Raw genomic sequence first — 14,066 nt, forward strand, 5'->3', positions numbered from 1 at the left:
GCATACTGGATGGACTGATTATCTTACACTACAGTCCAAACTTTCTAGCCATAAATCTGGGAGAGAGAGAACGTATGTCCCAGTTGGTATTAGATATAACGTCTTGACCCTGCCTGCCTTTGGGGAAAACAACCTGTGGTTACCTAGGTTAGACCAGTGGTTCACTGCAAAAACTTCACCTTTCTCAAAAAAAATTCTTGTTGTGTGCTTGTTTGTCAAATACATTACATTAAGGAAAGTACAACATCTCTAAATATTATTTTTCAACATTTCCTACATAGAAAATAGTTGTGTAATGTTTATGTCCAACGGCCAATGAGCAAAAATACGTTTTATCTATCATTTCTCTTCATATGACAAGGATTTGCCAGTAGATTGTCAACTTGATTCATTATGGTGACTGTAATTGTATCTGTGGCCAATGACTGAGCCCTCTTGGATGGGCATTTGAGAGCTCTTTATGTAGAGCTCTTTATGTAGAGCTCTTTATGTAGAGCTCTTTATGTAGAGCTCTTTATGTAGCCATTTCACATCGGTTACACCAGCCTCATCTCGGGAGTTGATAGGCTTGAAGTCATACACAGCGCAATGCTTGACGCACAACGAAGAGCTGCTGGCAAAATGCACAAAAGTGCTGTTTGAATGAATGTTTACGCGCCTGCTTCTGTACCACCACTCAGTCAGATACTTAGTCACTTGTATGCTCAGTCATATTATATGCAACGCAGGACACGCTAGATAATATCTAGTAATATCAACCATGCGTAGTTAACTAGTGATTATGATGGATTGTTTTTTGTAAGATAAGATTAATGCTACCTAGCAACTTACCTTGGCTTACTGCATTTGCGTAACAGGCAGTCTCCTTGTGGAGTGGAACGAGAGAGAGGCAGGTCGTTATTGCGTTGGACTAGTTACCTGTAAGGTTGCAAGATTGGATCCCCCGAGCTAACAAGGTGAAAATAAGTCCTTCTGCCCCTGAACAAGGCAGTTAACCCACCGTTCCTAGGCCGTCATTGAAAATAAGAATGTGTTCTTAACTGACTTGTCTAGTTAAATAAAGGTATATAAAAAAATAAAAAAATTAAATTGCCACCCCCCAAAAAAACGATTTCCGATTGTTATGAAAACTTGAAATCGGCCCTAATTAATCGGCTGTTCCGATTAATCGGTCGACCTCTAATACATACATGTACATACCCATACTTTTTTGAAGATATACCTTTATTATTCCCTGCAAACCCTACCACCCCAATTGGAGTAAACTAATAAACAATAACACATAAGCTTCTGCCTTCAGTTTATTCACTTTTTACAGACAATTTTACAATAGTTATATTTTGTTTGTTTTTAGTCCTTCCTCTATTTCTAATGTCCATCCAGTTTGATCTCCATTCAACCCCTCCCATTTCTTTTGCGAAACAGGTGGGGCTCTCCCCGAATGACGGGTCGCCACTGGTCGTGGAAGCACTGTAGCACAAATCACCGTGCCTATCTGATTGGCCAGTGCAGTAGGCACACTCGATTTAGCCACAGATCTCCTGGTCCGACGGGTAGGCAGAGTTTGTCTTTTCAGACTAATGAAATGGTTCAAAATGGGAACACGTTGCCTACTCGGTGTGAAGGGCTTCTGAATCAAGTGCACCTACAGCCAACAGCGCAAGACAAATCATTTAAAAAAGAGCCCAAGCCTCTATCGTTGGCTTTTCTTACAGAAATGTTTGTGATCGACTAGGAATGTCTGGTTGGCGACCACTGGCCTAGGAATTCGGCATTTTTCAATGTTCATAATTAAAAATCGGCTGACATTACCTTAGCTACAGAATATCTCACCACCATGTGATTCCATTAGGGTTTGGATGGGAACATAGACTTTCATACCATTTCTGTATCATACCGACATATACGATATTACCGGAAGTGCACACAAGGGGCACTATAAAAAAAAATATATATTCATCCAGGAGGGGAATATCTCTAGTCTGTGTAACAGTCTTTTTAGCTGACCTTCCACTACTTGCCAAAGAGACTGGCCTTTCAGCAATTTCAACGTTCAATATGCAGCTGAATTTACAGCAGAGTTGCTCTTTGGTTGTTGGAAATAACATGAATATAATTCCATTTCAACAGATGGAGCCTTGGAAAAACTTTTCAAAAAAAGCTCAGCTAAAAATCTGATGATTCCATGTGTCATTTCTACACTATTATTCTACAATAGTAAAAATAAAGATAAACCCTGGAATTAGTATGTGTCCACAATTTTGACTGGTACGTACATACGAAGTTGGAAGTTTACATACACTTCGGTTGGAGTCATTAAAACCTGTTTTTCAATCACTCCGCAAATTTGTTGTTAAACTATATTTTTGGCAAGTCATTTTTCCAAAAATTGTATTTCAATTAATCACAATTCCAGTGGGTCAGAAGTTTACATACACTAAGTTGACTGTGCTTTTAAAAAAAGGCTTGGAATATTCTAGAAAATTAAGTCATTGCTTTAGAAGCTTCTGATAGGCTAATTGACATCATTTGAGTCAATTGGAGGTGTACCTGTGGATGTATTTCAAGGCCTACCTTCAAACTCCGTGCCTCTTTGCTTGACATCATGGGAAAATCAAAAGAAAATCAGCCATAACCTCAGAAAAAAAAAGAATTGTGGGCAGAACTGCTAAAGCATGTGTGAGCAAGGAGGCCTACAAACCTGACTCAGTTACACCAGCTCTGTCAGGAGGAGGAATGGGCAAAAATTCACCCAACTTATTGTGGGAAGCTTGTGGAAGGCTACCCGAAACTTTTGACCCAAGTTGAACAATTTAAAGGCAATGCTACCAAATACTAATTGAGTGTATGTAAACTTCAGACCCACTGGGAATGTGATGAAAGAAATAAAAGCTGAAATTAATCACTATTTTTCTGACATTCCACATTCTTAAAATAAAGTGGTGATCCTAACTGAACTAAGACAGGGTATTTTTACAAGGATTAAATGTCAGGAATTGTGAAAAACTGAGTTTAAATATATTTGGCTAAGGTTTATGTAAACTTCCGACTTCAACTGTATGTACAGGTATATAGGGTCGCCACTTGGCTTCCCACAATCACTGTAAAGAAAAGTCCTGATGACTAGCATCCCTTGGTTTTGTCTAGGCATCCACTGTCAATCAATACTACTCCAGACTGGATCCCCCAGCTGCCACTAACACGCCACTCATGCACACCTACATCCCAGTGTCTACCTGCTGTGTCTCTTAAGACTAATTTATCCATTACGCAAGTACACAATGCAAAAAAGCAATTACCTACACAGCATGACGATCCTAATTGTGTTCTTGCATTGCGTTTTTGCGTAAGGTACACATTTTGCTTCAGGCCTACTAATTTTATCCACTAAAGAAAATGTTCCCGCATTAGCGTTGACTGCATTCACGGTAAAAGGTGCATATGTTGGTTCATACATTTAGATCGCACAATCTGTAACGCTTCAGCGATACAGATTGAGTCGAGCCCTCACTCTTAAAAAAGCACATCCCGCACTACGCTCTTTTTTTGCATGTCAATCCCTTAGGCCTGTTGCCTTTTAACCCAAATTGAAGATTTGTTTATACTTGGCGCTAACATGAATCCTTTGTCCTGAACTTGTTCACATTCTGGTTGTGCCCACATTTTCATATATGCATCTACACATGCTAAATGTCCTGGGGCCTCCCTGTACGCAAATCATTTGACAGATATTCTTCAAAATGATACTTATTTATGTCATAAGTGTTGGTGGTGCCACCTGTCAATGATTTTAGAAAGCTGCATAATGATGATTTAAAATGGTTTAACTGTCAAGATCTGTCTACAATGTGTGCCTAACTACATATGGAGGTAGTTAGGCACAAGATCAGTTGGACAAGATCAGGACAAAGGACGCATATTAGTACCAGGTATAAACGGGGCTAGACAGCATACCCCCACCCCACTTCCTTCTCTCATTCCCTAGACTCTAAAATAAAATGTGCTGCTTTGTTTGTGGACCTGTCAAGAGCTTTTGATATTGTTGATCATGCTACTTTATTGAATAAGACAAGGCTACAGTCCAGTTGTGCAGGAAGCACTTACTGATTTAAAACTCTTACATAATACGGGCAAAACTAAATACATGTTGTTTTTAAGTTCTCGGAAGTCGTCTCAGATGGATTACATCTTCACTCATCGGATGGTTCTGTAATCAAAACGAGTCCCTGTATACAAATAACCTTATTTGGATTGACAATGATTTGTTTTGTTTTTTAAACATACAATTGAGCTGGTTAAGAAACTGAGATTTAAAGTGGGCTTTATTTACAGAACGAGATCTTGTCTCTAGTCAACAGGAAGCAGAGCAACCCTTCTACCTGTTCTTGTTCATACTGATAGTTGATACTATTTGTCAAAGTGCAGCTGTCTCTACTCTTAAACCCTTGGATGCCGTTTTTCATACCTCCCTTAGTTTGATTACTCATCAGTGTATTCTTTAACAAAAGGTTGGCTGGACCTCTGAAATAACATAGATCACATCATTACGCACTTTTTGTTTACAAAGCCCTGCTCCACAAACTTCCGGCTTACCTAACGTCACTGTTAAGATTTAAAATTACGTGTTATCAAACCCGTTCACAGGGTTGGTTAACTCTGGAGACTCCTTTGGTGTCTAAAGAGTTATGTAAAGCAGCCGTTAATTTCCTTGCACCTTCCTACATGTGCAACGATCTACAATACACTTTTTTTTTTTTAAATGGGAAGAATTGGTGCCTCTAGGGACCGTTTTACTGTGTTTTTCTGATTGTATTTTTGCTTTTCATGTGTCGTTGTGAATAATAACGTGTATTCAGAACCACATTCCTGTAAAGCTTAGAGAAGATCTCATGTTAAATACTGTTGAAGTAATATGGCTATAGGTTCATCTGGGAAGCTGCTTTAGACCACCAAGTATGATGTGTGTGGAATGCTTGATAATGTATGCGATATCAACAGAGAGGTATATTTTCAGGGTGAATTAAATATTGACTGGCTTTCATCAAGCTGCCCACTCAAGGAAAAAATGTCAACTGTAAATAGTTCCTTCAACCTGGTTCAGGTTATCAGTAAGGGAAGTTACAAATAGCACAGGAATCAACAACATGTACTGATCACATCTTTACTAAATGCTGCAGATATGTGCTTTAAAGCAGTATCAAAATCCATCAAATGATCACAATAGAGTTGCCATGTCTAGGAAAATCTAAGTTCCAAAGTCTGGGCCTAATAGTGTATAAGAGGTCATAGAATACGTTTTGTAATGATTCCTATGTTGATGATGTAAATAATATTTGTTGGTCTGTGGTGTGTAATGAGGAGCAACCAGATGCTGCACTTGACACATTTATGAAATTGCTTATTCCAGCTACTTAATAAGCATGCACCCATTAATAAAATGACTGTAAAAAAAAACATTAAATCCCCTTGGATAGATGAGGAATTGAAACATTGTATAGTTGAGAGGGATGAGGCAATAGGAATGGCAAATAAGTCTGGCTACACAACCGATTGGCAAATGTACTGACATTTGAGAAATTATGTAACTAAACTGAATAAAAACAAGAAACTATACTATGAAACAAATATCAATTTTATAAACATGAGGAAAAACCTTTGGAGCACCTTAAATTACATTTTGGCAAAAAAGGCAAACTCCGCTCCATCATGCATTGAATCAGATGGCTCATTCATCACAAAATCCACTGATATTGACAATTACTTTAATTATATTTTTTATTGCCAAGATTAGCAAACATGCCAGAAACAAAACGCTGAAACTACACATCCAAGTTTAACTGATCAAATTATGAAAGACAAGCATTGTAGTTTTGAAATCCGTAAAGAGAGTGTGGAAAGGTGAAAAAAATATTGTTGTCAATCAACAATGACAAGCCACCTCTGACAACTTGGACGAAAAATTACTGAGGATAACAGCGGACGATATTGCCACATCTTCAATCTAAGCCTACTAGAAAGTGTGTGCCCTCAGGCTTGGAGGGAAGCAAAAGTCATTCCGCTAGAATAGTAAAGCCCCGTTTACATAATCAAATAGCCAACCAAAATCAGACTGTTATCAACCCTTAGTAATAAGCTTGGTGTTTGAGCAGATACAATGCTATACTACAGAAACAAATTGACAACAGACTTTTAACACGCTTATAGAGAAGCACTTTAACAAGCATGGCACTTACACAAATGACTGATTGGTTGAGAGAAACTGATGATAAATAGATTGTGGGGGCTGTATTTTTAGACTTCACTGTGGTATTTGACATTATCGATCATAGTCTGCTGATGGAAAAACGTATGTATTATGGCTTTACACACCATGCTACATTATGGATACACAGTTACCTGTTTAATAGAACACTGAGGATGTTCTTTAATGGAAGCCTCTTCAACATAAGAGTCAGGCATTCCCCAGGGCAGCTGTCTAGGCCCCTGGCATTACTAAAGACATGCCACAAAGCAGATCCTACAGGCTCTAGTTTTTTCACACTTGGACTACTGTTCAGTCGTGTGGTCTGGTGCCACAGAGGGACCTTGGAAAACTACAAATTGCTCAGAACAGGGCAGCACGGCTGGCCCTTAAAAGTACACAGACAGCTAACATGCATGACAGGAGAGATTGACTTCATCACTACTTGTTTTTGTAAGAAGTGTTGACATGCTGAATGCACCAAGGTGCCTGTTTAAACTACTAGCACACAGCTCAGACACCCATGCATACCCCACAAGACATGCCACCAGTCAAGAACAGACTATGTGAGTCACACAGTACTACATAGAGCCATGGCTACATGGAACTCTATTCCACATCAAGAAACTGATGCAAGCAGTAGAATCAGATTTAAAAACAGATGAAAATACACTTTATGGAACAGTGGAGACTGAAGAGATACAGGAGCAGACACACGCATACAAACAAATATTGTAATGTTGTTGTATGGTGGTATTATACATTTTTGTATTGTAGATATGTAGTGGTGTAATAATGTTCTCTTTTGTTTTATTAGCAGCCAATGGGTTTCCCTAAAAAAATACAAATATTTTACTGTGTATATGAATGTGTAGTTTAATGTATCTTGTGGTGCTATACAGGGCTCATCTGGAAAAGAGACCTTTGTCTCAGCATTGACTCCCTGTCAAAATAAAGGTTAAATAAAACCTTGTCTGACTGACAGGGCTGGTCCTATTAAGGCTTCTCATTGACCCTTTCACTGTGTGGTTGAGTGGGCAGCATCAGGGCAGACATGGGCAAAGCCACAACACCGTGGTCAGGTCTGCAGAGTGGCCAGGCAGATAGGGGAGGAGACTTTCTTGTTAACACACAGATACATTCTCTCTCTCTGCAATACACTCAAAGCACACAATGCTCACTCACCCCAACATGCACATCTATAACCCCTCCCCCCCCACACAATTGAATGTTTTTGACAAGCCTTTGATTCCCCTCTTGCCCTATAAAAAAAACCGTTGAGAAAATACTGTAATATTCTCTTCAGCACCCACTCTTGAACACTCACACACTAAATGAAAGCTGACTTAACTAGGACTCACAACGGTATCCCATCATATCTTACATGATTTAACCCACTCATCTCTCTCTCTCTCTCTACCTCTAACCTAGGACCAGATTTGCTAAGCTTTTACCAAGCATTTGCACCTTGTATTTTCAGAAGGGAATAAGACATTTGGTTACACTTGATTTGGATAGTCCATCTATAGATGCTCTACAGACTATCAGTAACATTTCAACTAACTATATAACCTTAACCTATTTAGCGTAGGGGTGGAGTTTAGGGTTAACTTAATTTGCAGTCCACATTGTTCTAAGTAATAGCATGGCTTCAATCGCATTCACATTGATATAAGGACTAGGCCTACTGTGAATTGAATCATGGACATGCCAAACATGGTCCATAAGCAAGATTAAATTAATTATTCATAAGGCCTAAAAAGAGAATATAATTATAAATTATATAACGAACAGCATTACCACTAAAAGCAGCTTTTGGTTGGTCTTAAATATCCATCAGCGCTGCATGAAATCAGCTATTTGGATCATGTTTAAGGGCACACCTCAAATACCCCCCCCCATCTGACTGCAAGCAAGCTGACGTAAGACAGGTAAATGACCAAACCTGGCGTTAGGGCTGGAAAATGCCAGTGCGGCAGTATTGCATGACGATTGCAAAGTAACGTGCATTGGACACTAGTGCCGCCTTAGTGCCAGCCGAAAATAGAGCCCATAGTATATAATGATTAATTTGACACCAAATGCAGAGCAAATTTGGCTAAAAGTTAGGCTCGGTCTTGGATATGGTCACATCAAGGTATCTTGAATCGGTTTGAGGGTATGCCAATTCTGGCTGCATTAAATCGCATTGTCAGTTTGTATTGCAGTCATGATTTCTTGGCAGACAGGGTGTTGTGTGACAGATGGTGCTCACAGTATAGAGACTGGGGATGAGGAAATGTTGCATTGCTGTTATATCTGAAGCATGACCGTAGTGGGCATAAAACATACACTACTGTTCATAAGTTTGGGGTCACTTAGAAATGTCCTTGTTTTTGAAAGAAAAGCATGGTTTTTGTCAATTAAAATAATATCAAATTGATCAGAAATACAGTGTACACATTGTTAATGTTGTAAATGACTATTGTAGCTGGAAACAGACGATTTTTTATTGAATATCTACATAGGCATACAGAGGCCCATTATCAGCAACCATCACTCCTGTGTACCAATGGCACGCTGTGTTAGCTAATCCAAGTTTCAGTTTAAAAGGATAATTGATCATTAGAAGACCTTTTTGCAATTATTTTAGCACAGGTGAAAACTGTTGATCTGATTAAAGAAGCAATAAAACTGCCGTTCTTTAGACTAGTTGAGGAGCTGGAGCATCAGCATTTGTGGGTTCGATTACAGGCTCAAAATGGCCAGAAACAAAGGATTTTCTTCTGAAACTCAGTCTATTATTGTTCTGAGAAATTAAGGCTATTCCATGTGAGAAATTGAAGATCTCGTACAATTCTGTGTACTACTCCCTTCACAGAACAGCGCAAACTGGCTCTAACCACAATAGAAAGAGTGGGAGGCCCCGGTGCACAACTGAGCAAGAGGACAAGTACATTAGAGTGTCTAGTTTGAGAAACAGATGCCTCAAGTCCTGAACTGGCAGCTTCCAGCTACACTAGTCATTTACAACATTAACAATGTCAACACTGTATTTCTGATCAATTTGATGTTTTTTAAATGGTCAAAAAAAAAGTGTTTCTTTCAAAAACAAGAACATTTCTAAGTGACCCCAAACTTTTGAAAAGGTAGTGTATATGTTTTCATTTAGACATTTTGCAGGAGAAGGGAATCATATTGCCTATAGGCTACCATGAGTGCAGCATACTATTTGTTCAATTGTTTGTTTTTTCTAGATCGAGAAACATAAACATTATATGATTAAATACTCCCTATGTATGACTCCTAGTAAATTCTAAGGAATCCATCCTATTAACTGTAAAATGGTCTAATGTGGTAGTCAAAGGGACATTTTAGATTATTTCAACATTGGTTTGGGGTTTTTGTTTGTTCTTTATTTTGTCAATCTAAATGAATATACTTACATTCTGCCTATTAGCATGAATCCCAGCCAAAAGCTAATTAGAGGTTTAGTGGGTGTGGCTAGAGTTAGCAGTGAGGGCAATGTCCTGAGCACCTGTCTATGTTCCTACTACATTCTCTGTACCCTCTGTCCAAGTGTGCTAACTGCTTGGTTTTCAATTAAAACAGAAACAGTATTATGTGAACGTGAAACACATAATCCCATTCATTGGCAGTTCAACAAAGAAGCCATTTGTGTTAAATTTTCTGCTTCCACCCGTGGAATTGGATCCCCTAAATAAGACATACCATTGCACCCTACCGGTAACATCAAAACCCCAAAAATAAATAAAGATCATATGCAGCTAGCCATAAGCTTACAGCAACACCATTCCTGTATTCATAATCATTTAGTCTACTTTGCAACGGTTTCACAATTTATCAGTAACGTTCTCCGTAACAGTTACAGAAATGTTTTTCTTGCTGTGAATATGATAGGTGGTTGTTTATCTACCTTAGTTAAATGCACTGACTGTAAGTCGCTCTGGATACATTTCTGCTAAAAGCCTAAAATGTAAATGTACTCTTTCAAAGCATGCTGAGTATTATTCTAAATGAACTCACCCCAAACAAGACCATATTTGGTCTGCCCGGACTGGGCCAAATCTGAACCAATCATAGATTAAGTACAATACAGCACAGTACAGTAGAGCAAAGTTGCATTTAGTTCAGCACAATACAGTAGAGTAGGCCTACAGTAGAGTTTACTTCATAGAGTACAGTCAAGTAGAGTGGAGTTCAGTACAATATAGTACATTATACTGAACTGTACTCACACTTAATTTACTGTATGAACATTACTGTTCTGTACTCTACGATGGATCTTAGGTTTACGAGTGTTTTAACAATGCATCGTTTCTACAATGACTGAATATGTAACATACATTTCCCAAAACATCACACAGATAGAATGGTCACTAAGTGCATCGTTGGAGCATATGTCGATACTGACAGGATCTCGCTTCAGCGTTCTCAATTCAAATCTTACCTTAACATTAGAATTATTTCAAAATACTGATGACAGATCAGCTCCTAGAGAAATATTTCCACAACAGCTGCAAATATTGACGTGGCTTATTCTAATGCTTACCCAATAAAAATGCATTAAATCACAGTTTTGGCACGTTAGGCAACACATCATTAAATATATTGAGACAAATTACAGACAGTAGCCTAGCCTACAAGTAATAGAACTCGACTGAATATGAAATGTTTTTTAATATAATTCAAATAGCCTACTGTTTATTTTAATGCAGTCATCTCAGTTTTCATTGAAAGCATATTTTTTTATACTTGTTTGTATCAATTGCAAAGACATTGGCAACTTTGTATTTGCAGTCAACTTTGTTCTGAAGTAATCTGCGGTCACAGATAGAAAAATAAATCAAGTGACATAGGAGGGTAAAACAGTATATGACAATGCGCTGCGCATCAAGTGGTCTGAGGCAGGCATTCGATTGCGTTCGTTTTCAAGTGCAACGTTAACGCTGGTTCTGGGAAACAGCTCAGAGATTTAACGATGATCCTACGAAGGTTCTAATGATGAACTTAACATGCTTTTGGGAAACCGGGCCCTGAACCATAGCCCTTATATCAGTGTGAATGCTATTGTAAGTAATGGGGGGGACTGAGGAGTATTTCTGTCTGTAATGGCCTTGATTTGGCCCAAACATAGACGATTATGTTTCACAAGTTTGGCCTGCACAGTAGATCACAGCAGAGTACTATAGTGAAGCACCAGACGACTGTGGAGATTGGAATTAAGGCCAGTCCCAATCGGTGAAAAAAGGGATTACTTTGGACGTTGAAATCAAAGCCGGGGCGGACGGACCAAATTTCAAAGTCCATGGACTTTGGATGGTGCTCACTAGGCTACATCTTAGTTTATGGGATGAGTTATTCAGCCATAATTTCATAGAAGCATCGAATAGACACCAGGTTGCCTCCAATTTATAGGCAATTCCCCTCCTGCAGATGTAATGATGATACCCAAATGATGAGTTAAAATGATATGCATCCATAGCAGAGCAGTTACTGAAATGCATTATGCTGCTTCTTGACAGGTGGCTTAAGTATAGGCGACAGTGTAGCTTGATGCAGAAACCAAAATTGCATTGCCTACAAAAATGCATTAAAGGAAACCGAACCCTAGCTATTTTAATTGTCATTGAATAATAGCCAAATGTTTAGGTCATACATTTGATAATATACTATGTCAATTCGAAATGTCTCATTCCCGCCCTAATCACTGTCGTAAAAAAGAGAACCTGTGCACATTCTCACATCTCTCGATTTTCGAAATAAAGTATTATTTTAGGCTATCGATGAGGATACCGATCTACGGGACACGCGACAGGCAATTGATAAGCAAGGTAGAATATCATGCATCCACACCCTAAAAGCAATGCGCATGCGTCCCAACCAAACAAAGGACTTGGCATTACTAATCGAAGTTTGACTCCAACCCAATAGTATTTGAGATGTAATTGCAACGATGGACACTAAAAATGATAACGATATTTTATTTATTATTTAACCGAATCAGATATGATGCTAAATATTTTAATGATGCTAAAGAGTCTTGCGAAAGGATAGGCACTCTAGTAGCCTACACCCCCTTCTCATCACACATGCCATACAAGAACTGAGCATCTCCTATTTGTGCACATTCAGATGAAATATGATATTAATAAATCAGTCACCTATGACATAATTCGGTCGCGTTCAGATAAGACTGTGTGTGTGTGTGTGTGTGTGTGTGTGTGTGTGTGTGTGTGTTACATGTAGCACAGCTAATGTGTCACACCTCCATACACAAAAGAGGTGGGGCAAATAATCTTATTTCTGGAATTACTATCATTTCCATTTGGAGTGATGTTCCACAATCTCTATAAAATGTGGAGTTTCTGTGCATTTGGTTAGCCTAAATTGTGATCTTTGTGCATCATTAGCACACAATGTTTAATCAGTCATATTTACTTTTAAAGAGCTCATACATTAATAAACTACACTATCATCAAGACATGTAAAACACTTGTATGGAGGAAAAGGTCCATACTCCACCAGACATTGTGCACGAGAAAGAGAACACACCCCTTTATCGTGACATTTTGTCGGTAGAATTGCATAGAAGGGAAAACGGACTAATTATGACATTTCCATTGCAAACAAGGTTACTCATACATTTTTAGGATTTGTCCACGTAATCATTGTCAAGTCCATTTGCTCAGAAGTGCTCCTTTTTTTGTCAAATACACCCCATTATCCAACGTGCGCTCTAGCTATCCAAATGGATAGGTGAAAAGCAAAAATCTACACACCAGGAAAATAAAACGGTTTGAAAAAGCGAACTTGAGCAATTGTTAATGATTTTCAAAAATAAATATTAAATGAAGTGATTCTTACCGTTGACAGTGAAGTTACAAAGCCCTCCTTTCAGTAAGTGTAGTTTATCAAGCGGCTTCGCCTGTGCGCGTGGTAGCTTGTGCCTATTATGGTAGTGTTCTGCGTGGCTCACTCTGCATTTCTCTGGCGCCACGCACGCGTACACGCACGCACACGCACGCACACGGTTCACTCCATTCTGGCGATCATTTGGGCGCGCGACGCTGCTTAGAAGTGGAGGGCTGATCTACAAATGCCTAAAGGGGCTTTCACATGGGCCACAATAGGCATTCGATTATGTGTAGAGACCATCGGTCCCGGTTGTTATCAGCTCGAATGTTCTCGTTAAAACATTGGTTGATTGGTTTACAAGATGCACTCTGCTCATTGGTCAAACATGCACAGCACCTGCTCTTGACTTCACCTAATTTCATACTTTGGAGCCTAGAGTGCTGATCCATTAGATGCTCCTCACAGGTATGAGCAACACAAACCACACTGCTTGTAAAACTGCTTGCGTTTTTTTGCAGCCCTCTGCCCTAATCCCAATGAAGTCTGTGAAACCGTTGCCCTTACAGCTGCCCTTAAGGAGCTTACAAAGCCCCCTTAAAGGCGAGTTTACACATCTTGTACAATTATCATATTTCATTCATCAAATCAAATGTTATTGGTCACATACACATATTTAGCAGATGTTATTGTAGGTGTAGCGAAATGCTTGCGTTCCTAGCTCCAACAATGCAGTAGTATCTAACAATTCACAACAATACACACAAATCTAAAGTAAAGAATGGAGTTAAGAAATGTATAAATATTAGGAAAAGCAATGTCGGAGTGGCATTGACTAAAATACAATAGAATATAACACAGTATATGCATATGAAATGAGTAAAGCAGTATGTATTAAAGTGGCTAGTGATTCCATGTATATAGGGCAGTAGCCTCTAAGGTGCAGGGTTGAGTAACCAGGTGGTAGCCA

The 14,066-nt window shown here is 38.9% G+C and overlaps 1 protein-coding gene across 1 annotated transcript in view; it reads right to left on the reverse strand.

Moving 5' to 3' along the window:
* basp1 (brain abundant, membrane attached signal protein 1) overlaps positions 1-13,243 on the reverse strand; it is a 50,685-nt gene extending 37,442 nt beyond the window's left edge. Inside the window, exon 1 of the mRNA XM_029643311.2 lies at positions 13,109-13,243. The gene's annotated coding sequence lies outside the window, so the exon portion shown is untranslated. The remainder of the gene's footprint in view (positions 1-13,108) is intronic.
* Positions 13,244-14,066: the final 823 nt, after the last annotated feature.

This window comes from Oncorhynchus nerka, linkage group LG9b, assembly GCF_034236695.1.
Source record: "Oncorhynchus nerka isolate Pitt River linkage group LG9b, Oner_Uvic_2.0, whole genome shotgun sequence".
NCBI classification, from domain to species: domain Eukaryota; kingdom Metazoa; phylum Chordata; class Actinopteri; order Salmoniformes; family Salmonidae; genus Oncorhynchus; species Oncorhynchus nerka.